This window comes from Manis pentadactyla, chromosome X (genome assembly GCF_030020395.1).
Source record: "Manis pentadactyla isolate mManPen7 chromosome X, mManPen7.hap1, whole genome shotgun sequence".
In the NCBI taxonomy this organism is placed as follows: Eukaryota; Metazoa; Chordata; class Mammalia; order Pholidota; family Manidae; genus Manis; species Manis pentadactyla.
In genome coordinates this window covers 20990230-21012939 of record NC_080038.1, presented here as the reverse complement: position 1 = coordinate 21012939, position 22710 = coordinate 20990230, and positions in this window count along the sequence as shown.

The window sequence follows — 22710 nt, the reverse complement described above, 5'->3', positions numbered from 1 at the left end:
GAAAAATAAAAGATTTTATTTTACTTTCATTTATTCCTTTTCTAATGCTCTTCATCATGTAGTTCTAAGTCTCTGACATATATCACTTTCCTTCTCTCTGAAGAACTTCAAACATTTCTTGCAAGGCAGGTTTACTGGCAACAAATTCTCAATTTATGCTTATCCATGAAAGCTTATTTTTCTCCTTCACATTTTCTTAATTGTAATAAAATGTGAAGAATGTAAAATTGGCCATTTTGACATTTTAAGTGTACAATTAAGTGACATTCACTTCATTGCTCTGATCTATTTCAAAACCTTTTTCAGGGAGCCAACATGGCGGCGTGAGTAGGACAGTGGGAATCTCCTCCCAAAAACATATATACTTTTGAAAATACAACAAACACAACTAGCCCTAAAAGAGAGACCAGAAGACGCAGGACAGTGGCCAGACTGCAGCTACACCAACGAGAGCCCAGCGACTGGTGAAAGGGGTAAGATACAAGCCCCGGCCCTGCGGGACCCGAGCGCCCCTCCCTCCAGCTCCAGGAGGGAGAACAATAGGCAGAGCGGGAGGGAGACGGAGCCCAGGACTGCCGAACACCCAGCCCCAGCCATCCGGGCCAGAGCGCAGACACAGTATATGCCCAGGGGGCCCTGGATACTGGGAGAACAGGGGGTAAGACCTCAGAGCGGGTGCTGAAGCTGATGCCCCTGTGACAAAGAAAAGCGGGGGCTTTTTGAAAGTCTTAAAGGGACAGGGACTTAACAGCTTGACGGAAACAACCCAGGTCACAGTACAGAAGCTGGAAATTACAGGGAAAACCGGGTGCACTAACCCCCTGGGGAACAGCTCTGAGACCCCTCACGGAGGCAAACAGTCAAGCAGCCCCCCCATCCATCACCCCACCGGGCGCTGCGAAAGCAGAGAAGCAGCCTGAGACAAATTCCGCCCACAGAAAGGGAAATTTCTCCCTCCCGGCCAGGCAAGACACAAAGACCCACTCTACACGCAATTACCCAACACAAGCCACTAGGGGTCGCAGTTGCCCCAGTAAAGAAAGGCCAGTAGTAAGTGAAAATTTTGGCCCTCCCAGCTGACAGTCAATAGCACCTGTCAACATGAAAAGGCAAAAAAATATGATTCAGACAAGACTAACCCAGACAGCTTCGGCATCTGCTACATCTTCCCCTGAGAAGGAATCTGGGGAGATAGATTTAGCCAGTCTACCTGAAAAAGAATTCAAAACAAAAGTCATAACCATGCTGATGGACTTGCAGAGAAATATGCAAGAACTAAGGAAGGAGAATTCAGAAATAAAACAAGCTCTGGAAGGACTTCAAAACAGAATGGACGAGATGCAAGAGACCATTAATGGACTAGAAAACAGAGAACAGGAACGCAGAGAAGCTGATGCAGAGAGAGATAAAAGGATCTCCAGGAATGAAAGAATTTTAAGAGAGCTGAGTGATCAATATAAAAGAAATAATATAAGAATCATAGGCATTCCAGAAGAAGTAGAGAGAGAAAAGGGGATAGAAAATGTCTTTGAAGAAATAATTGCTGAAAATTTCCCCAAACTAGGGGAAGAAATGGCCTCTCAGACCACAGAGGTACACAGAACTCCCATGACAAGGGATCCAAGGAGGGCAACACCAAGACACATAATAATTAAAATGGCAAAGATCAAAGACAAGGACAAAGTATTACAAGCAGCCAGAGAGAAAAAAAAGGTTACCTACAAAGGAAAACCCATCAGGCTATCATCAGACTTCTCAACAGAAACCCTACAGGCCAGAAGAGAATGGCATGATATACTTAATGCAATGAAACAGAAGGGCCTCGAACCAAGACTACTGTATCCAGCACGAATATCATTTAAATATGAAGGAGGGATTAAACAATTCCCAGACAAGCAAAAGTTGAGGGAATTTGCCTCCCACAAACCACCTCTACAGGACATCCTACAGGGACTGCTCTAGATGGGAGCACTCCTAAAAAGAGCACACAACAAAACACCCAACATATGAAGAAGGGAGGAAGAGGAATAAGAAGGGAGAGAAATAAAGAATCATCAGATTGTGTTTATAATAGCTCAACAAGCGAGTTAAGTTAGACAGTAAGACATTAAAGAAGGTAACCCTAAACCTTTGGTAACCACAGACTTAAAGCCTGCAATGGCAATAAATTCATACCTTTCAAAAATCACCCTAAATGTAAATGGACTGAATGCACCAATCAAAAGACACAGAGTAATAGAATGGATAAAAAAGCAAGATCCATCCATATGCTGCTTACAAGAGACTCACCTCAAACCCAAAGACGCGCACAGACTTAAAGTCAAGGGATGGAAAAAGATATTTCAAGCAAACAACAGAGAGAAGAAAGCAGGTGTTGCAATTCTGGTATCAGACAAAACAGACTTCAAAATAAAGAAAGTAACAAAAGACAAAGAAGGACATTACATAATGATAAAGGGCTCAGTCCATCAAGAGGATATAACCATTATAAATATATATGCACCCAATACAGGAGCACCAACATACCTGAAACAAATATTAACAGAACTAAAGGAGGAAATAGAATGCAATGCATTCATTCTAGGAGACTTCAACACACCACTCACTCCAAAGGACAGATCCACCAGACAGAAAATAAGTAAGGACACAGAGGCACTGAACAACACACTAGAACAGATGGACCTAATAGACATCTACAGAACTCTACATCCAAAAGCAACAGGATACACGTTCTTCTCAAGTGCACATGGAACATTCTCCAGAATAGACCACATACTAGGACACAAAAAGAGCCTCAGTAAATTCCAAAAGATTGAAATCCTACCAACCAACTTTTCAGACCACAAAGGCATTAAACTAGAAATAAACTGTTCAAAGAAAGCAAAAAGGCTCACAAACACATGGAGGCTAAACAACACGCTCCTAAATAATCAATGGATCAATGACCAAATCAAAATGGAGATCCAGCAATATATGGAAACAAATGACAACAACAATACTAAGCCCCAACTTCTGTGGGACGCAGCAAAAGCAGTCTTAAGAGGAAAGTATATAGCACTCCAAGCATATTTAAAAAAGGAAGAGCAATCCCAAATGAACGGTCTAATGTCACAACTATCAAAATTGGAAAAAGAAGAACAAATGAGGCCTAAGGTCAGCAGAAGGAGGGACATAATAAAGATCAGAGAAGAAATAAATAAAATTGAGAAGAATAAAACAATAGCAAAAATCAATGAAACCAAGAGCTGGTTCTTCGAGAAAATAAACAAAATAGATAAGCCTCTAGCCAGACTTATTAAGAGGAAAAGAGAGTCAACACAAATCAACAGTATCAGAAACGAGAAAGGAAAAATCACAACAGATCCCGCAGAAATACAAAGAATTATTAGAGACTACTATGAAAACCTATATGCTAACAAGCTGGGAAACCTAGGAGAAATGGACAACTTCCTAGAAAAATACAACCTTCCAAGACTGACCCAAAAAGAAACAGAAAATCTAAACAGACCAATTACCAGCAACGAAATTGAAGTGGTAATCAAAAAACTACCAAAGAACAAAACCCCCGGGCCAGATGGATTTACCTCGGAATTTTATCAGACATACAGGGAAGACATAATACCCATTCTCCTTAAAGTTTTCCAAGAAATAGAAGAGGAGGGGACACTCCCAAACTCATTCTATGAAGCTAACATCACCCTAATACCAAAACCAGGCAAAGACACCACCAAAAAAGAAAACTACAGACCAATATCCCTGATGAACGTAGACGCAAAAATACTCAACAAAATTTTAGCAAACCGAATTCAAAAATACATCAAAACCATCGTACACCATGACCAAGTGGGATTCATCCCAGGGATGCAAGGATGGCACAACATTCGAAAGTCCATCAATATCATCCACCACATCAACAAAAAGAAAGACAAAAACCACATGATCATCTCCATAGATGCTGAAAAAGCATTTGACAAAGTTCAACATCCATTCATGATAAAAACTCTCAGCAAAATGGGAATAGAGGGCAAGTACCTCAACATAATAAAGGCCATCTATGAAAAACCCACAGCCAACATTATATTGAATAGCGAGAATCTGAAAGCATTTCCGCTGAGATCGGGAACTAGACAGGGATGCCCACTCTCCCCACTGTTATTTAACATTGTACTAGAGGTCCTAGCCACGGCAATCAGACAAAACAAAAAAATACAAGGAATCCAGATTGGCAAAGAAGAAGTCAAACTGTCACTATTTGCAGATGACATGATACTATACATAAAAAACCCTAAAGACTCCACCCCAGAACTACTAGAACTGATATCGGAATACAGCAAAGTTGCAGGATACAAAATCAACACACAGAAATCTGTGGCTTTCCTATATACCAACAATGAACCAACAGAAAGAGAAATCAGGAAAACAACTCCATTCACAATTGCATCAAAAAAAATAAAATACCTAGGAATAAACCTAACCAAAGAAGTGAAAGACTTATATTCTGAAAACTACAAGTCACTCTTAAGAGAAATTAAAGGGGACACTAACAGATGGAAACTCATCCCATGCTCGTGGCTAGGAAGAATTAATATCATCAAAATGGCCATCCTGCCCAAAGCAATATACAGATTTGATGCAATCCCTATGAAACTACCAGCAACATTCTTCAATGAACTGGAACAAATAATTCAAAAATTCATATGGAACCACCAAAGACCCCGAATAGCCAAAGCAATACTGAGAAAGAAGAATAAAGTAGGGGGGATCTCACTCCCCAACTTCAAGCTCTATTATAAAGCCATAGTAATCAAGACAATTTGGTACTGGCACAAGAACAGAGCCACAGACCAATGGAACAGACTAGACAATCCAGACATTAACTCAGACGTATATGGTCAATTAATATTTGATAAAGGAGCCATGGACATACAATGGCAAAATGACAGTCTCTTCAACAGATGGTGCTGGCAAAACTGGACAGCTACATGTAGGAGAATGAAACTGGACCATCGCCTAACCCCATATACAAAAGTAAACTCAAAATGGATCAAAGACCTGAATGTAAGTCATGAAACCATTAAACTCTTGGAAGAAAACATAGGCACAAACCTCTTAGACATAAACATGAGTGACCTCTTCTTGAACATATCTCCCCGGGCAAGGAAAACAACAGCAAAAATGAACAAGTGGGACTATATTAAGCTGAAAAGCTTCTGTACAGCAAAAGACACCATCAATAGAACAAAAAGAAACCCTACAGTATGGGAGAATATCTTTGAAAATGACACATCGGATAAAGGCTTGACGTCCAGAATATATAAAGAGCTCACACGCCTCAACAAACAAAAAACAAATAACCCAATTAAAAAATGGGCAAAGGAACTGAACAGACGGTTCTCCAAAAAAGAAATACAGATGGCCAACAGACACATGAAAAGATGCTCCACATCGCTAATTATCAGAGAAATGCAAATTAAAACTACAATGAGGTATCACCTCACACCAGTAAGGATGGCTGCCATCCAAAAGACAAACAACAACAAATGTTGGCGAGGCTGTGGAGAAAGGGGAACCCTCCTACACTGCTGTTGGGAATGTAAACTTGTTCAACCATTGTGGAAAGCAGTATGGAGGTACATCAAAATGCTCAAAACAGACTTACCATTTGACCCAGGAATTGCACTCCTAGGAATTTACCCTAAGAATGCAGCAATCAAGTATGAGAAAGATCAGTGCACCCCTTTGTTTATCGCAGCACTATTTACAATAGCCAAGAATTGGAAGCAACCTAAATGTCCATCGATAGATGAATGGATAAAGAAGATGTGGTACATATACACAATGGAATACTACTCAGCCATAAGAAAAGGGCAAATCCAACCATTTGCAGCAACATGGATGGAGCTGGAGGGTATTTTGCTCAGTGAAACAAGCCAAGCAGAGAAAGAGAAATACCAAATGATTTCACTCATCTGTGAAATATAAGAACAAAGGAAAAACTGAAGCAACAAAACAGCAGCAGAATCACAGAACTCAAGAATGGACTAACAGGTACCAAAGGGAAAGGGACTGGGCAGGATAGGTGGGTAGGGAGGGATAAGGGGGGAAGTAGTAGGGGGGTATTAAGATTAGCATCCATAGCGGGGTGGGAGAAAGGGGAGGGCTGTACAACACAGAGAAGACAAGTAGTGATTCTACAACAGGTTGCTACGCTGATGGACAGTGACTGTAAAGGAGTATATAGGGGGGACCTGGTATAGGGGAGAGCCTAGTAAACAAAGTATTCGTCATGTAAGTGTAGATTAATGATTAAAAAAAAAAAATGCAGTTCCTATGTGGTGACCTCTAATGAGTTCTACACAATGATATAAAGGACATATAAAAGTGTAGGCAAAGGGTCTGTTTGTGTTTATACAGAGGATCAAAGCCTAATTTGGCTACCCCGAAAATGAACTAAGAAACGATATGAAAGAGAACTTCCAACATCAGTACTCTCGGGAAGACTCATGCCAGAAGATGATCATCAAAAAACCCCAACAAAGATCCACGCACTGCTACAGCTGTAGATGCACTCATCCCACCAGCTCCTGGACTTGCCATGGGAATGAAGAAGGAGATATCTAAGCTGGCCTGTGCATACAGTAAAACAACAAATTTGAGTGGATCTATACTGTTGGAACTCAACCAAGAATTAGGAGAAGTGCAAATTGTAGCGCTCCAAAATTTTACAACTACAGACTATTTACTGTTAAAAGAACATATGGGATGTGAACAGTGCCCAGGAATGGGTTGTTTTAATTTGTCTGATTTTTCTCAAACTATTCAAATTCAGTTAGATAATAACCATCATATCATTGATAAGTTTTCACAAATGCCTAGGGTGCCTAACTGGTTTTCTTGGTTTCACTGGAGATGGCTGGTAATTACAGATATGCTTTGGTTATGTAACTATACTCCTATTATGTTAATGTGTGTGCACAATTTAAGTAGTAGCTTAAAATCTATACATGCTGAAGTTACTCTACAAGAAGATATGTCAAAGAAATAATCAATCTTCCCATGTTTTCTCCCGCCTGCTACTTCTATAGCTTTTCTTCTTCCTTCCTAATTACAACGAATTCTTAAATAGAATTCGTGCCTCATATCAAATTTACCGAGTATCATAACTCCTCCAAGTGGTAAAGATACCTCAAGACAAATGCTGGGCATAGAAGCCACAGGGCATAAATATGCAAAGAAATAAAAAGCTAACCATTTCAAACAATAAGGCTTCTCTCTCACTTACCAACTTTACATTTCCCTGTATGGCCCCGGAAGATGACTGGTTAGCCAGAGACGGGTAAGATTCCTCAAGGGAGGAACAACCTAAGACAGGCACAGTCGCAGGGGGGTCATCAGGTGAGAAATTGGGGATCAACAGAGGTGAGGCTTAGAACCTCACCCTCCCTGTTCTGAGAGAAATCTTCTGCATACGTGGATGTTTTATTGCCCTTGTCTAGCTTGGATTAACACATAGTCTACAGGCACACACCTGATCATCTACATTTGCTCTCTTACAACACTAAACTATGTTTTCTACCTTTATGTTGTATCTACCTACCACTTCAGCATCTTATTAAAAATAATAAAGAGAGAAATGTGGTATCCACATATAAATCAAGTATAAAAATCAAATGTGTATTCATATTTGAACTGACTGTTTATAGTTCACAATGCATGAGCAAAACCAAAAGTTTCTGTGATGACTGCCCTTGTACTGTTCACCTTGTAACTTATTCACTATGTAAGAATTTGTTCTCCATGTAAGAACTTGTTCGTTATGCTTCAGAAGATTGGAGACTGACGAAAATTAGGCTTGGGGTGGATTAATAAAAAAAAGAAAAAAAAAAAAAAAAAAAAACCTTTTTCATCCCAAACAGAAATTCTGTTTCTTCCTCTTTCTCCTCCTTCTGGTATCCCTATTCCAGGTCTATCACACCTTTTGTAAATGTCCCACAGTCCTTGGATATCTGGTCCATTTTATCATTCCTTTTTTCTTTGTTTTTCAGTTTTGGAAGTTTTTATCCTCAAGCTCACTGTTTCTTTCTTCATTTGTGTCCACTCTGCTGATCGACCCATCAAAGGGATCAATTTTTGTGTAAGTGGTTTTGATTTCTTGCATTGCTTTTTCTTAGAGCCCACCTCTCTGCTTACATTACCCATCTGTTCCTGCATGTTGCCCACTTTTTCCATTAGAGCCCTTAGCATATTAATCTTAGTTACTTTTAATTCCCAGTCTGATAATTCCATCATCTTTGCTATATCTGTATCTAGTTCAGATGCGTGGTTTTTGTTTCTTTAGACTGTGTTTTTTGCCTTCTGCCATGCTTTGGACTTTGCTGTTGAAAGATATGGTGTGTTGGGTAAAAGGAACTGAGATAAATAGTTCTTTTGTGTGAGGTTTTAGGTTTATCTGTGTGTTAGGCTGTATATACTGTTTGTTGTAGTGTTGATGTCAGAGGCTAAAATTTCTGCTGATGTCCTTGTTTTTGTCTCCCTATTGTATTTCAGTATTCCTAGAGATTCCTGAAATATAATCCGAGCCTTGGAATTCTTTTCAGCTGCAATGTCATGTTATTTTTTAGAAGCCTTGCTGACATGATGGTAAGGAAGGGGGCAGAGGGAAGGTGTAGAATCTAGCATTAGGTGAAAACTGAAATATGGCATAAATGCAGCCATCTTAAAAGGCCTAGGAGCCATTATTTCTGAATATGTGACTTAGAGGGAAAAACTGGAATTGGGTAAGGCCTTGAAAAACAAGTTAATCAATCATGGACACTGGAGGCGGTGACCTTTAGTTAGTTAATCATACATACCAAGCCTATCTCACTAAGCTCCCCTAAAAAATGATGTTATCTTGCTAAACCCCCAGGATGTGGCGCCAGCTGACCCCCAGGATGTGGCGCCAGCTGACAACTTATGTGTTTATGGAGAAACGCTGTTACGTGCTTGTGGAAAAATACTGTCCCTCTGAAAATGCTATAAAAACCTCTGCCTTTGAGTGCTCGGGGTCCTTGTTGAAACCCGCTGCGTCGGGCTGACACTTGGACCCCAGCTAGCTGGTTCCTGAATAAAGTCCTCTTGCTTGTTGCATCAAGAGACGCCTTCCGTGAGTGAATTGGGGTGGTGGCGTCCTCCTTTGAGGAGATCCAAAATTTTGGGGGCTCGTCCGGGATCGAGCGCTCACCCTGCTTCACTCCCGAAGTCGCCCTTGGAGGAGGTAAGGTTAGCGGCGCCTCGAATTGTCTGTGTCTCGTTTTCTGTTTTCCAGTGCGACCAGTCGGAATTCTGAAGAAGGGTACCCTCTGTCTGGCAGTCGTCCCGGGCCTGTAAAGGGTCCGAGACTGCGGTCGGTAGACGTACTCGGCGTACCACAGGCTGCAACCCTGGGGGACGCCCCGGGGAGATTAGAGGGCCAGGGATGCCTGGTGGCCTCTCACCTGTTTTTTCGGCAAAGTGAATCTGATGAGATAGGGTTGATTTTTGGGCACCAAGAATATCAACCCTCTGATTCTTTTCGGTTTCTGGTTAAAAATCTGAGGAAAACAAGGAGCGGCCGCTGTGTGTCTAATCTGTGTGTGTGTCTCTGTTTTTTGTGTCTTTCACGTGTCTAATAATTGTTATACTGACGATGGGACAGACAGTGACGACCCCCCTCAGTCTGATGTTAGATCATTGGACAGAAGTAAGGACGAGGGCACATAATTTGTCAGTAGAAATTAAGAAAAGATCATGGCAGACCTTCTGCACCTCCGGGTGGCCCGCCTTTAATGTGGGGTGGCCCCCGGAGGGGACCTTCGATCTCTCCATTTTGCTAGCAGTGAAAGCTGTTGTTTTCCAGGAATCGTCTCAAGGACACCCGGATCAGCAACCCTACAAAATAGTCTGGCAAGAGTTGGTGGAGAATCTACCACCCTGGGTAAAACCCTGGGTGCAAAAGAAAATGGGCCCTCAAGTCTTAGTGGCCCAGGCTCAACCCCAAAACAAGGAAAAAGAGACTGCCAAAATTCACCCTGACACTCAAGATTTGCTCATGGTTGATGATCCCCCTCCCTACCCTCCTGCCCCTATGGCGCCTCCGGCCCCGGCACCTCCGGCTACAGCGCCTCCAGTACCTCCAGCCCCTGGTGCCGAGGCAGTGGGGCCGGCTCCGGGACGGGCCCAGGGAACTCGGCGTCGCCGAGGGGCCATCTTGGACCCACCAGGTATCTTTCCTCTCCGGTCTTATGGGACTCCCATCATCGGAGAGGAAGGAGATCCACCTTTCCAACCTCTGCAATATTGGCCGTTTTCCTCCGCTGATTTGTATAACTGGAAAGCTAACCACCCTCCTTTTTCAGAGGAACCACAGAGACTAACTGGGCTGATAGAGTCCCTGATGTTTTCTCACCAGCCCACTTGGGATGACTGTCAGCAGCTCTTGCAGGTGCTTTTTACCACGGAAGAGAGAGAAAGGATCCTCCTGGAAGCACGAAAGAACGTGCCTGGAACTGATGGACGACCATCGCGACTCCCTCATGATATAGAGAGGGGGTTCCCGCTGACCAGACCCAACTGGGACTTTAATTCTCCAGAAGGTAGGGAGCGACTAACCATCTATCGCCAGGCTCTGGTGGCGGGTCTCCGCGGGGCCGCGAGGCGCCCCACTAATTTGGCCAAGGTAAGAGAGGTCAGTCAGGGAGCCACTGAGGCACCCGCAGTGTTCTTAGAACGCCTGATAGAAGCCTTCAGGCGGTACACTCCCTTTGACCCCACCTCTGAGGAGCACAGCGCTTCAGTGGCTCTTGCTTTTATCAGGCAGTCAGCGTCCGACATTAGAAAAAAGCTTCAGAGATTGGAAGGCTTACAGGGTTTGTCGTTAAGAGATTTAGTAAAAGAGGCTGAGAAAGTTTATCATAAGAGGGAGACTGAAGAAGAGAAGGAATTAAGGAAAGAGAAAGAAAGAGAAAGTAAAGAGGAGAAGAGAGACAGGAAGCACGAAAAGAATTTAACAAGGATTTTGGCCACGGTAGTAGAAAGTAAGGGACGCCCGCCCTCTAGTGGCAGAGCTAGCAAGGCAGGGCACCTGGGCAACCGGCCCCCATTAGAGAAGGACCAATGTGCATACTGCAAGGAAAAGGGGCACTGGGTAAAAGAATGCCCTAAAAAACCACCGCAGAGGCCTCCGAAAAAGGTGTTGTCCCTGCTAGAAGATGAAGATTAGGGAAGACGGGGCTCGGAGCCCCTCCCCGAGCCCAGGGTAACCCTGAAGGTGGAGGGGCAACCTGTTGAGTTTCTGGTGGACACCGGTGCTCAACATTCTGTACTGACCCAAGCAAAAGGCCCCCTCTTTGGCAAAAAATCTTGGGTGCTCGGGGCTACGGGTCAGAAACAATATGCATGGACTACCCGAAGAACAGTAGACTTAGGAGTGGGACGAGTAAACCACTCATTCCTTGTCATACCGGAATGCCCCACACCCCTGTTAGGAAGAGACATTTTGACCAAAGTAGGGGCCCAAATATCCTTCCAAGCTGAAGAAACTCAAGTGACTAATCAGGAGAAAAAACCTTTGAGCCTAAGTGTCCTGACCATGAGATTAGAAGATGAATGCTGCCTCTTTAAGAAGCCAGAACCCTCCCGAGTTGGCCAGGAGTGGCTTGACCAGTTTCCAGGGGCCTGGGCGGAGACGGGGGGTATGGGGCTTGCTGTGAATCAGCCCCCCGTGGTCATAGAATTAAAAGCTTCAGCCTCGCCAGTCACTGTGAGACAATATCCCATGAGTAGAGAAGCCAGGGATGGAATTAGGCCCCATATTCAGAGGCTTATGGAGCAGGGGATATTAGTAAAATGTAAATCACCCTGGAACACTCCCTTGCTGCCTGTAAAGAAAGCGGGAACAGAAGATTATCTACCAGTGCAAGATTTAAGGGAAGTTAATAAGAGGACACAGGACATTCACCCCACTGTGCCAAACCCTTATAATCTCATAAGCTCCCTGGCTCCGGAAAACACCTGGTATACAGTCCTGGATTTAAAAGACGCTTTCTTTTGCCTACGTCTGCACCAAAATAGCCAACCACTGTTTGCTTTTGAGTGGAAAGATCCCTCCACAGGAACCACTGGGCAATTGACCTGGACCCGTCTGCCACAAGGATTCAAGAATTCGCCCACCCTCTTTGACGAGGCTCTACATCGGGACTTGGCTTTTTACCAAGCCTCCAACCCACAGTTAACTTTGTTGCAATATGTTGATGACCTATTGTTAGCTGCTCCTACCCAGGAAACTTGCCGGGAGGCCACTGGAGCCCTTCTGACTGAACTCGTTAAGCTAGGATATAGGGCATCTGCCAAAAAAGCTCAGATCTGCCAACAACAAGTGACTTATTTGGGATATTCCCTGAGAGAAGGGAAAAGATGGCTCACCGAAGCCCGAAAGCAGACTGTAACACAGATCCCGGTTCCCACTACTCCACGCCAGGTCCGCGAGTTTCTAGGGACGGCAAGATTTTGCAGACTGTGGATACCCGGGTATGCTACCCTAGCCGCCCCCCTGTATCCCCTAACCAAAGGGACAGTCCTGTTTGTTTAAGGACCTGAACAACAGCAGGCCTTCGATGATATTAAGAAGGCCCTCCTGTCAGCACCTGCCCTGGCGTTGCCAGACGTGACTAAGCCGTTTGTCCTCTTTGTGGATGAACGGAACGGGGTAGCTCGAGGGGTGCTGACCCAACAATGGGGACCTTGGAAGAGACCTATCTCCTATCTATCAAAAAAATTAGACCCAGTAAGTAGCGGGTGGCCTGCCTGTTTGAGAGTAGTAGTGGCCGTGGCTTTCTTAAAGATTCTGACAAACTTACGCTGGGAGAGAAACTCACTGTGGTTGCTCCGCATGCACTGGAAAGCGTAATTCGGCAACCACCTGAAAGATGGATGTCGAACGCCAGAATGACTCACTACCAAACCTTGCTCTTGAATCGCGATCGCGTGGAATTTGCCCCGCCCGCCATCCTAAACCCAGCTACTCTGCTCCCCGATTTGGAGAAAGAAGTGCTCCATACCTGCCAGGAAATTCTGGCTGAGGAAACAGGGACCCGCCGGGATTTGTGGGATCAGCCCCTAGAAGGACCAGGGCTCCTGACTTGGTATACAGATGGGAGCAGTTACATCATGGGAGGTAAGAGGATGGCAGGAGCTGCAGTAGTAGATGATGACCAGATCGTGTGGGCCAGTGGACTTCCAACGGGCACTTCTGCACAGCAAGCGGAACTCGTCGCCCTGACCCAGGCTGTAAGGATGGTGGAAGGTAAGAGACTTAACGTCTACACTGACAGCCGATACGCTTTTGCCACTGCTCATATACACGGGGCTACTTATAGACAGAGAGGGCTATTGACTTCTGCTGGGAAAGATGTTAAAAACAAACAAGAAATTTTAGATTTATTGGAGGCCATCCATAGGCCTAGAGAAGTGGCAATAATACATTGCCCTGGGCATCAGAAAAACGACTCTCCGATAGCTCAAGGAAATCGGAGGGAAGACCAAGCTGCAAAACAAGCAGCCCAGGGAATGAGCATCTTACCCCTCCAGGTATACCCAGAAGCCACATGTATTACGAGCTTCCAGTATACACCCGAGGATCTCGCTCGGATGGACAAGCTGGGATTCCAAAAATCCTCGCCCCTTGGAACATATGAGTCAGGAGATGAGAAAATTATTCTGCCCCAGAAAGAGGCAGAAGAATACTTAAAGCAACTACATCAGTTGACGCATTTGGGAGCCAAGAACCTAAAAGCCCTGGCCCGGAACTCTCCTTATCACATCATTGGTTTAGGAGAGATGGCAGACGAGGTGGTGAGAAGTTGCGTTCCTTGCCAATTAGTAAATGTGAATAAACGTCAGGTAATAAGTGGGAAAAGGCTTCATGGAGATCGACCGGGAGCTTACTGGGAAGTTGACTTCACTGAAATTAAGCCTGCCAAGTATGGACATAAGTACCTTTTAGTCTTTTTAGATACCTTTTCAGGATGGGCAGAAGCTTTCCCTACCAAAACCGAGAAAGCTCAGACAGTGTCCAAGAAGATTCTTGAAGAAATATTTCCTAGGTTCGGAATCCCGAAGGTAATCAGCTCCGACAATGGTCCTGCCTTTGTTGCCCAGGTGAGTCAGGGATTGGCCAAAATCCTGGGGACAGATTGGAAATTGCATTGTGCATACAGGCCCCAGAGCTCAGGACAGGTAGAAAGAATGAACAGAACTCTAAAAGAGACCGTAACTAAATTATCCATAGAGACTGGTTTATGTGATTGGTTAGTCCTCCTTCCCTTCGCCTTATTCAGAGTTAGAAACACCCCCGGCCGTTTTGGACTAACACTCTTTGAGATAATGTTTGGGGCCCCGGCCCTGCTCAAATCGGCTCACCTCCATACATCCCCTGAATGTGTAACTAATAAGTTTCTGCTTGAAAGGTTACGGGCCCTAGAAGTTGTACAGAGAGAAGTGTGGGCCTCAGTCCAGGAAGCCTATCGGCCAGAAGACCTCTCAGTGCCCCATCAGTTCCAGGTGGGAGACTCTGTCTACGTGAGATGACACTTGAGCCTCAGTGGAAAGGACCCTTCATCGTCCTCCTGACCACCCCCACAGCCGTGAAAGTGGACGGCATCTCCTCCTGGGTACACGCATCACATCTGAAGAAAGCGCACCAGCCAGACCCGGATTGGCGAGTAACTCGGACTGATAACCCACTTAAGCTTCGTTTGTGCAGGAAAAAACATGCTATCAGTGGTAATTCTGTTACTCCTGCTACCTCCAGCCCACCAGAACCCTAATCCCCATGAACCCAGGTTGCTGACGTGGCAAGTACTTTCCCAAACAGGGGATGTCGTGTGGAGTGTTAGCAAGACAGCCCCCCTTGAGACATGGCGGCCTACTCTACACCCTGACATCTGCCATTTAGCTGCAGGCTTAGACACATGGGACATCCCAGAATATACTGCCCCTAATCTACCTATAAAGCTAGATGACTGGAATAGTATAAATGGGCTAGGGGGACGAGTGTTTGGCTGTGCGAGACCTAATACTAGATGCAAACTGAGTAAGATTCCTATTTACATGTGTCCTCGAGAGAGACCTACGAGAAAAGAACAGAAAAAGTGTGGCGGTGTTGAAAGTTTCTACTGTAAAGAGTGGGGGTGCGAAACCACTGGAGATCCTATTGGAAGCCTTCCTCCTCCTGGGACCTTGTCATGGTAACTAGGGGGCAATGCCCGTGCAGTTGTTACCACTCAGGAAGGACACCCCAGAGTTACCAGAGGCCATTTTGTAACCCTATAGGGTGCGCCAACACTGGGGCTTGTAATCCCCTCAATGTCACTTTCACTGAAACAGAGAAAGAGTACCCTGAGTGGATTAAAGGCCGGCAGTGGGGAATACGGCTCTATGCAGACGAATACGATAATGGAGTAGTGCTACATATCAGGTTGAAAGCGGAGACTCTCCCAGCTGTCCCAGTAGGACCCAATATTGTCCTGCGAGGTCAGCCGCGTCTCCCAACCCCAGCCCCAGAGCCGACCCTAGCTCCACCAGTGAACTCTGCCATCATTTCTGCCGTCCCCACCTCTGGCCAAGTAACCCCCTTTCCTGGCACCGGACAACGTCTCCTCAACCTTCTTGAGGGGGCTTTCCGGGTCTTAAACACTACCAACCCTGGTACTACTGAATCTTGTTAGTTATGTTTTTCCTCTAGACCTCCTTATTATGAAAGATTAGGGTTGTTGGGCAGCTTTAACAATACAACCAGTCACGAGATCTGTAGTTGGGGCAGCCACAAGAAGCTGACTCTGACCGAAGTGACTGGAAAAGAGAGATGCCTAGGCACAGTTCCCCCCACTCATAAGAATTTATGTAATGAGATCATACCTGTAGCTTCCTCAGGAGAAAACAGGTATCTAGTCCCTCCTCCTGAGGGGTGGTGGGCCTGTAATACTGGACTGACCCCGTGTGTCTCTACCTCTGCCTTCAATTCCTCCCGTGATTTCTGTATTATGGTCCAGCTAGTGCCTAGGCTGATGTACCATGATGATTTCTCATTCGTAACAGAATTTGAACCCAGACGGAGATATAAAAGAGAACCAGTTTCGCTGACTCTAGCTGTGCTATTAGGAGTAGGAGTTGCAGCTGGAGTAAGAATGGGGACAGCCGCTATTATCCAAGGGAATCAGCATTACGAGGGATTAAGAGCAGCTATTGATGAAGATTTAAGAACCATAGAACAATCCATTACCAAACTTGAAGAATCCCTAACCTCTCTTTCTGAAGTAGTCCTGCAAAACAGGCGAGGATTAAATCTACTGTTCTTAAAAGAAGGAGGATTGTGTGCAGCCCTGAGAGAGGAATGCTGCTTCTATGCAGACCATTCCGGAATAGTAAGAGATTCAATGTCTAAACTCAGAGAAAGACTAGATCAAAGGAAGAGAGAGCGAGAAGCCAGCCAAGGTCTATTTGAATCCTGGTTTACTCGATCCCCATAGCTTACAACCCTGATATCCACTCTGGCAGGGCCCTTGCTTATTTTTGTATTGCTCCTCACCATAGGCCCTTGTATTTTAAACAGGTTAGTAACCTTCGTTAGAGAAAGAATAAGTGCTGTTCAAGTGCTAATGTTGAAGCAACAATATCATTCTCTAGCAGAGCAAGAAGAAACGAACATTCCATGATTGGAATGATCAAAAGAAAAGTGGGGAAATGTAGAATCTAGCATTAGGTGAAAACCGAAATATGGCATAAATGTAGCCATCTTAAAAGGCCTAGGAGCCATTATTTCTGAATATGTGACTTAGAGGGAAAAACTGGAATTGGGTAAGGCCTTGAAAAACAAGTTAATCAATCATGGACACTGGAGGCGGTGACCTTTAGTTAGTTAATCATACATACCAAGCCTATCTCACTAAGCTCCCCTAAAAACATGATGTTATCTTGCTAAACCCCCAGGATGTGGCGCCAGCTGACCCCCAGGATGTGGCGCCAGCTGACAACTTATGTGTTTATGGAGAAACACTCTTACGTGCTTGTGGAAAAATACTGTCCCTTTGAAAATGCTATAAAAACCTCTGCCTTTGAGTGCTCGGGGTCCTTGTTGAAACCCGCTGCGTCGGGCTGACACTTGGACCCCAGCTAGCTGGTTCCTGAATAAAGTCCTCTTGCTTGTTGCATCAAGAGACGCCTTCCGTGAGTGAATTGGGGTGGTGGCGTCCTCCTTTGAGGAGATCCAACAAAGGTGTTCTATGTTGCTATGATTAGGTTTCAGTATTTTAGTGGACTGGAGGCCCTGGGCTGTGACCTTACAAGTGCTTCTCAGCTTTTTTGCTCAATATAAGAGGGTTACAGGGGACTAGAGTTAGACATTTCTCTTCCCTCACCTTAGTTAGGCTCTGTTGAAACCCATATTGGTTGGGCTTATATTTCCCTTGAGGGAAGTCTTTTACTTAATGGGAACAGGCCCTCCAGAGCCATTTCAAAATGATTGCTTTTCCTTTCCCACTGAGGGATGCATGAGGCAATTTTCTTCACCCAGAAAACTAGTGGTGAAATTCAATACCTGGTAATAAAAGTGTGGATGCCCCATTAAGGATGGGCCCTCAGGAGTTTTATCTCTCAAATTAGTTCCCACTGAATCATAACAATTAATCCATTACCCTTTAAGTGTTCCTACCAACCTCCAGATATTCCTTGTGCTCTGGGTAAGCATTGACTGTCTGTATTCATCTCTCTCTCTAGTTTAGTTTTGAACCAGCATATTGCCCTGTGACCTCAATTCTCTAATGGGTCTCAGTAAGTTGCTGATTTTTAGTTTGTTCAGCTTTTTGTGAAGATGGGAGTGTCCGAATTCCAAGTTCTTTATGTCAGACTGGTAACCAAGTCACCATAGTTTGTGGGAAGAGTTTACTGTGAAAATCTATTTCCTTTCAAAGTTGCCTGCTGAATAGCAAGGAGTTATCAATATTTTGGAACAAAATTCTGTCTTGAAAAGAAATATGTATATACTTTCTTAATAATTAATCAACTTTGTAAGGAATAAATAATTAAATATATGATAGTTGTTTTGGTCAAAATATTGTAAAATCCTCATTTCAATTCACATAACCAAGAATCCCTCAATTTTTGTCTTAGAATCACCAGTGTGAACTACAGACTAGATGTTCCATAATTACCCATTTTTTGTAGGTTAATACATTCATTTTTTTAAAGCAGTTTGACTATTATTATTGTATAGTATCCTAATCAGCAATCTGACAATTTTTCACATAAGACACCAATTGAACTCTTTGCTCAAGTTATTTTTATAAAATATCTGTCCTGTCAAGTGCAGAGAACTTCTATGACATTTAAAAATGACTATACAATTATTTACAGGTGCTCAGCTGCAATGTGGTAGATTTTAAAAATAAGTTATTTTACTTGTACAGAAAATTGTGAATAGATGTGTCATAGGTTGGGTTCCCTGGGAAACTGATTCTGAGACAAAGTTTAGTTTGCAGGGTTTTTTATGCTGGAGTGCCCTTAGGATCAAAACCTGTGGGAGGAGAAATAAGGCAAGAATGGAAAGAGGGAGAGTCTGATTTTGAGGCAGGTTCATCAAGAGTCTCAGCCCATTCCATGGGGAATGTTCTAGAACTACACTGGTCTTTCAGAATTGTCCCTCATGGGATCAAAAGGCTAGCCCTTTATACCCCCATCTTGAGCAGTCATTTGATCTTGCCTGCCAGCGACAGCCACGACTTTGAGCAAGGCAGCTGAAACATTACCTGAAGGGGCTCAGAGCAACCCGGGCAACAGTTCCTTCCTTGAAGGGGAATTGTATTACACCTTTCTGCTCATCGCAGCATGAGGGTTGGATAAAAAGCACATTTCAGTAATTGTTTAAATATGATTTGAAGTTAAACAACAGTCAAGGAATTGAGAGACCTTTGTTTTATAACCTAAACAGATATTCATGTATATGTGAGATTAGCTAATTAATATAAAGCAGATATTCCCCTTATAGGGAATTTTTGCAAAGAGTGCATTACAAACAAAAAAACAGATCAGAGATTAAAAACAAAATATGAACTCATTAACGTAGTAGCCCTTGAAAAGTTGTTCTTACAGAGTGACTCTCTTTTTATTTCAGTAAAACTGAAGATTAAGACTCTTTTTATTTGACGGCATCTTGCTAAAATGTATTATATGTGCTATTGCTTTTATAGTCAGAGTTAAATGAAGTCTATTTGAATTTTTAAAAAATTTTATTTGGTCAACATTTTGATATATTATATTATATATTATTATATTACATATAGAATTAGTATGTACCCACGAAGATGGGTCAAACTGGGTTGGGAAATGATTGTAGAGATAGGATATGTTGAAAGGTTAATTTGGAAAGATTCTACACTGAGCTAAAGAAAGACAGCAGTAAAGTTGAGAAAAACTAGGACATTTATTGAGATGAAGGTTGAGCCAAGAGTTGCCAATTGTTTTACAGCCAGGATCTTTAAAAGAGTATGGAAAGAAAAGGAGGGAGACCAAGGGTTGAGAATATTAAAAAGGCAGGTAGAGAACCTCTTTACAGGTAATCATCTAGGCTGAAAACATGTGATGACGCACTCAGTTTGTACCATACCCAAGAGACTGGGCTGTATGAATATTCTTGTACACCTAAAATTCCTTTAATCTACTTGCATGTTCATTATTTCACTCAACATACATTTATTGTTTGCCCACTATATTGTGAACTGTTTGGAAAATTTTGAATCTTAATTTTTCATTCTTCAACTAAATGTATGTAAAGTCAATGAAAAAATCCAATATACTGATGATTTGCCATTTATTCACCATACTCTTGTTTAATCTAAAGTCAACTTTACTCTTCTCCTTGCCTAGTATAGGCAAGGCTTCTGCATTTATAAAAACGGTAATGAAATTATGCTTTTCTGGCACTTCTGCTAAGATGTATCTTTACCATTGGATTGTGTAGTGGGCAATTAGTGACAAATCAAAAAACTCTACAGAGACCGAGAGCTCTCTTAAATAAAAGGGTTTATTGAGCCTTTACAGATGCAGCCATATAAGGACCAAGTCCTGGAACAGGAAGTTTCTGCTTCACCAGCAGCAAGGCCAGTTCACAGAAACAACTTGACCACCAGACTCAAGAAACAGGGTACATTTACAAGGGGTCTTAAAGAAGGAAAGTGTGTTAAATTCACATTGGCTACCAATAAGGAAGATGGGCTAATGTGAAGCAGGGGAAATCGCGGGATAGGTGGTTAGTCCATAGAGAAGGCTTGTGGATTAGTTGATCATGATCAGACACTGGTCATGTGCAAGGGGGATGTGGTGGTTCTGGGGACCTTCCAGGTGATTGTTCAGGCTTCATCCAGGAACATGGAATTTTTGGTTAGCCATGGCCTGTGGCTATTGACTGACGACCTTCCTTTCTCTCATTCTCAGGCCCTTATGTCATTTAATTCAGGACATTTCAGAATTTTTTTGCCTTGTCATTAGGAACAAAAAATATTTAGAATTCTACAGTATCCCTTGTTAGCTTCCTCTTGTTGAAAGCCTAAATTTGTAAAGCTTTCAACACCAAACCCGGAAGGTTTTAGTGACAGAGCAGAGAAACTATTTATTTCTACTTTGCACTTTATTAGGTTTCCATACTCTGTAATGCCACTGAAGTAATTTAACTTCATCTGTGAAAATGTAATTGAGTTTTTCATACTGGAAATATGACCACTAAGAGTTATAATTTTAAAATATTTTATAGCAGTAGGGATAAAGAAAATAAGACAAATGTCTGTATAATCTTCTTATGCCCTGGGTTGAAGGTGAAGATTAATTATGAGGATATGATGTTAGACCACAGAGAATATAAATTTAGGGGAATTTTTATGAAGCTCTAAACCAGCATTTCTGAGGTATTATTGTCTACTGATTTTTCTAAGTGTACTGGACATACAAATAGTGACTTTTAGAATTTAAGGAAAAGAAGGAATATATATTTTCTACAAATTTCAAGCTCCTTTTTCCCCATCCAGAAATGATTAAAGTATTTTGATTTATTATAAACATTAAAATTTTGGAAAGATATCCCTTTTTTTAATTAGCATGAAATAATTTAAAATACTTTTTTAAATAATCAGAGTTTGCCTATGAACTTTTTTTATTGGAAGATTTATAAGAGAATACTATGCACAATATTACTTGATATATAAATATGCTAGATCTCTTCGGTTCTCAAAATATTTGTGGCAAAATGAAGACAGTGTCCTCCTGACATTGATTTCAATTGTGTTAGTATGAAGTATAACCTTTATGGTAAATTAAGCACATTATACTTTCTGTCAAAATCAAACCAGTTTATTGAACAAAAGTAAGTATAGTCAAGTGATTTCATTTAGATGTAATCTCACCAAGGAGTCCTAAAAATTCTACAATTGCTTTAGGGTTTGGATATTCTAATCTGTGAAGCATGAAGATAGCATATACCTTTACTGTTCATATATGTTTTATAACAATTTTTTTAAAAGGCACTTAAAGGATTGCTTTCAGTTGTAAACATGAATGCCTCCTAACTTCATTCATATTTTGAATTTTAGTTGTTCCCAGTATACTAGACCAAACAGTGGCTTTATTCTAGCTGTTAAACTTGAAGAGAATAGAGGAGAAACTTAATATACTTTAGGGAAACATAGACATTATTTTAAAATTATTATAGTTCAGAATCACAATGCCCATTCCCCTAAACAAACTGCATGCATCTTGTTTCTCTGCTTCTCTTTAAGCTTGATTACATCTCTGCCCAATTACAGAAATGAGCTTTTAATTGGACTTCCTTAATTGGAAGTTTTGTCAGTTGCAGAGCACAACTGCTCACTTGTTCCTTAAGAATCAGTTAGGTCTGATCTATGTGAAAATACAGCATGAAAGAATGAGGAAGATTGGAGAGGTCTCTGCAAATACAATGTGATCCCTAACACAAGTTTCTAAATCACAAATAATACACAATACTTAGCCATGTCCAACCACGTCATTTTATTTTTGTCTTATTGGTGTCTGGTAGTACTTGACATCTGTAAATGTAAATGTTTTAAGTTACCTTAAGTCAAAAACATACATCATTATGGTTTGTTAAAAATTGAAACATACTCATTTATAAAAATTCCACTACTCAAAAATTCTAACAATTTTATAAAAATAGAATACTAACATAGGTGCTCCTTTTAAATTACAAAGCAATACATTTATTTTTATGAACAAAAAAAATGAACTGAAAGGAAATATGGAATAACAGAGCTTCAGGTGTTTATTTAAAAAATCTAAATCATATGACCAAATAAAAAAATGTATTTTCAAAAACATTAAGAATTTGGAGCCATTTTGGTGTTAATACATGTTTCTGTTTCAAACCTGCGTGATACATTTTGGCACCTTTTTATGAAATTTGAGAAAATTGGCATTTCACCACTTACTTATTACAACTTTCCCTTCACCATCCTCAGCTTTTTTTCACTTATAATACTTTTATTATTGTCAAGTTTTATAACAGTTATATACTCTTCTCTAACTCTAAACTAAAAATAGCATCAATTCTTTAAATTTAAATTAATTTCTTTTTTTTATTATTTATAAATTGACTTACAGATCACCAGGTTTACT